The following is a 3,800-nucleotide window of genomic DNA, read 5'->3' on the forward strand; positions in this document are numbered from 1 at the left end:
TATGGTTGAGATACAAAACAAACTAAAACTATTATAATATGTGGAAATTCTTAGCACATGATACTTTTTTTTCAAAGTAGCCTTAAATTTATGTTTTTGGGGATGGTACCTGGGTGGCTCGGTCAGTTAAGTGTTGGACTCTGGATATTGGCTCAGGTCATGATCTCACTGTTCACGGGATCGAGTCTCTTGTTGGACTCTGTGCCCTCTGCCCTTCCCAACCTCCCCCCCGACCTCCCTCCCCCCACTCATGCTCTCTCTCTCTCTCAAATAAATAAACTTTTAAGAAAATTTATTTTTTTCAGAGAGGTAGAAATAAATAAAACAAGTATAAGCATTAAAGGAATAATTACAATAATATATAACTTGGATATATTTGACTAAATTAATAATCTAAGGGTCTTACTAGAATTGACAGTCTACTTTCCTTCCACATTACTTCTTATTTTTTCTCTTTGTCCTTAGTATTATCTAAAAAGGTGGATTTCTGTTCTCCTTTCTGTTTGTATGGAGCCCCTAAATTTGCATAACTGGTTGTCTGTCACCTCTCTTCTGAGCCCCAGAGTAGCATATTCAACTTAAATATCTTTAAGATGTTTGGGAAGTATCTTGAATATAACATGGCAAAAACAGGACTCTGTTTCCTGTTTCAGCAAATGGCACCATAAAATTCCCAAATACCAAAGCCTCAAACCAGATAGCCTTTCTTTCTGGACAATACCCTGGCTTGTACTTTTCGCCTGCCCAGCCCCTCTCCTTCCCCCAGGAGCCAGAGTGAATTTTTGAATGTAAATCACATCACGTCACATGCTTGTGCATGTGTCCTCTGCTGGTGTCCATTACACTTGGGTATAACACATACGTAGTGTGCTTTCCCTGGCCACGAGGCTGAGTGGGATAAACTCTGTGACTTTTTTTCTTATTCTTCCTCCCTTCCCCTCTCCTCCTGTTCAGTGTGCTTCAATCCCTGATGGCTTTATTTCTGTTTCTGGGAGTCTGGTTTCTACCCTGGGGACTTTGCACTTACTGCCTGCTTTGTGTAGACTGAATGCTTCTGGATCTTCCCATGGCAAGCCCTTTGCATCACTTATGTCTCAGCTCACACGTCCTTCCTTAGAGAGACTGTTCCTGACCAAACTTGAAAAACCAGCACCATCTCCTCAGTCACACTTTTTTTTTAAAGTTTCTTTTTTTTTAAGTTTTTATTTATTTTGAGAAAGAGAGAGAAGGAGGGGAAGAGAGAGGGAGAGAAAGAATCCCACATAGGCTCCATGTCGTCAGGTCGGAGCCCAAAGCCAGGCTCAAATCCACAAACTCTGAGATCATGGCCTAAGCAGAGATCAAGAGTCAGATCCCCAACCAACTGAGCCACCCAGGCGCCCTTCCCCTCAGTCACTCTTAAAGTATTACCTAGTTCTATTCTCTTCTTAGTGTTTATCACCTTCCAAAAATCTCCTGTATTAATTTACTTGCAGACTACAATGTAAACTTCATCAGTGTAGGGACCTTTTCTTTGTTATTCAATATTGTATTAGCTGGCTTAGTAAATACTGAATGTTTGTAAGTGTCTGGACAACCTTCCATTGACTTCATGTGAGACTCATAACAACTCTGTGAGGTGGACACTATTATTGCTTTCTTCCAAGGGTTGGTGTCTTAACTATTGGTGTGTGTTTAGGGACTTTTAGCAAGTCCTCAATAAATGTTTGTCTGAAGAATGCAGAATTCTCATTTTACAGATAAGGAAGTCTGAAGGTTTATAGAAGCCAACTGATGTTCTCCATTGTTATAAAGTATGTAAATGGCACAGTTGGGTCTCAAACATTTGTCTTCAGCCTCTTGGCTCCTAGTTATCTGCTATTTCCATTGTAACTTGTTGCTTCCTTAATGGAAGCAAGTTTCTCTGTTAAAAATACCCTAGGGACGCCTGGGTGGCTCATTCAGTTAAGCGTCCAACTTTGGCTCAGGTCATGATCTCACGGTTTGTGAGTTCAAGCCCCACGTTGGGCTCTGTGCTGACAGCTCAGAGCCTGGAGGCTGCTTCAGATTCTGTGTCTCCCTCTCTCTCTTCCCCTCCTCCATTCATGCTTTGTCTCTCTTTGTCTCAAAAATAAATAAACATTAAAAAAAAAAACCTAGAAGAAAAATTTTGGATAGTGCAACTTTTCAGATGGTGCCTACTCCATCCTACAATAACTGATGGGACAGAGAATATTTAGTTAGGTGCTCAGAAATTGAATCAGTTAAAAAAATTTCTTTTGAAATGTTTACTTATTTTTGAGAGAGAGAGAGAGAGAGAGAGTGAGAAAGGAAAGAAAGAAAGAAAGAAAGAAAGAAAGAAAGAAAGAAAGAAAGAAAGAAAAAGAAAGAAAGAAAAGCTGTGAGCTGGGGAGGGGCCCAAAGAGAGGGAGACACAGAATCTGAAGCAGGCTCCAGGCTCTGAGCTGTCAGCACAGAGCCTGATACAGGGCTTGAACTCACAAACCATGAGATCAATACCTGAGCCGAAGTCGAACACTTAACCAACTGAGCCACCCAGGTGCCCTAGTGTGTGTGTGTGTGTTTTTTTTAAGGCATGTAATCAATATATTTTTCATTGAGGTCTTTGATTTCCTTATTGTTCAGGCAGTGCTAGTCTGGGCTCCATTCATGTCCTACTAGAAAACATTGACATAATAAGGTTGGAAATGTCATTTTAGCACATTTACTATTGTCTTTGCTTAGTGGTGTCTTTCTTGGTTCTCTCTGCCTAGCTAAGTGCTACTTATCCTTCATTCAGTAAATGGAAAGCTTTTTGAGCGTAAAACTTTATCTTGGTAGTGATATTTAATGGAGATGGTCCAGCCACTCTTCGGCTTAACACTGTTTGGAGTCTAATTCAGGCTTTGTTGCTTGCTAATTTTGCGACCCCAGAAAAATACTCAAGTCTCAGTTTTCTCATCTATTAAATGAACATAGTAGTAGTATGTATTTCTGAGGATTGTCAGAAGAATTAAGTAATGTAGTGCATAAATAAGCCCTTTAGTATGTAGCATTTGATGAGCAGTCAAAGCAGCTAGCTGTTAATCCTTTATGTCTTTGTAGTTCTAGTACCGAAGGACAGAGCCTGGCAACGTAGTCATCTGAAAGTGTTGGCTAGATAAATCCAGAGGCCATGTTATCCTCTAGATCTTTAACAAATTTTAAATAGGTTTATCCCTGTCATCAATTTCCTTAAAGTTATACAAGAATCACGAATTGTGCCTAATGCTTCTCCTAGCATTTGTCATACATCGCCTCACCAAACCCAATTTCTGCCCTAGAGCTATTTGACAGAATCTCCAATATAGCTGAATTCTTTCCACTGAAATTATTACAAACATGAAAAAGTGTATTGTTGGGAGAGTCTCTGCTTTCTGCTTGGATTTTAAATTGTTAAATTCTTACGGGATAAGGATGATGCCCCTCGCAAAAGCTGGTCTTTTCCTCTCAGGCCAAGTTATCCACTCTTACTCTCTCTCCCGAGCATCTACCTCTTGATCCCGGCATGCTGTGTTATCTTGTTTCCCTGTTGATGGAAACATATCATTTTTCAATATCGCCTTTAAGCTGAGAAATTCAAAGATACACATAGATTTTTGGAGTCAGGAGGATATATACCATCTGCTGCCTTCTTTTGGATTTGTTGCTGCTGAAGGGAAAGCCCAGCACGTTTTCTGTTTGCCAATTATAAGGGAAGTGATTGGGGAGTCTTCAGAAAAGAATGAAGTTATCATTTCGTGGGCATATGTTGTTCACACAGATAGAGAATCTGCATCTTT

Source organism: Prionailurus bengalensis, chromosome D1, assembly GCF_016509475.1.
Source record: "Prionailurus bengalensis isolate Pbe53 chromosome D1, Fcat_Pben_1.1_paternal_pri, whole genome shotgun sequence".
In the NCBI taxonomy this organism is placed as follows: Eukaryota; Metazoa; Chordata; class Mammalia; order Carnivora; family Felidae; genus Prionailurus; species Prionailurus bengalensis.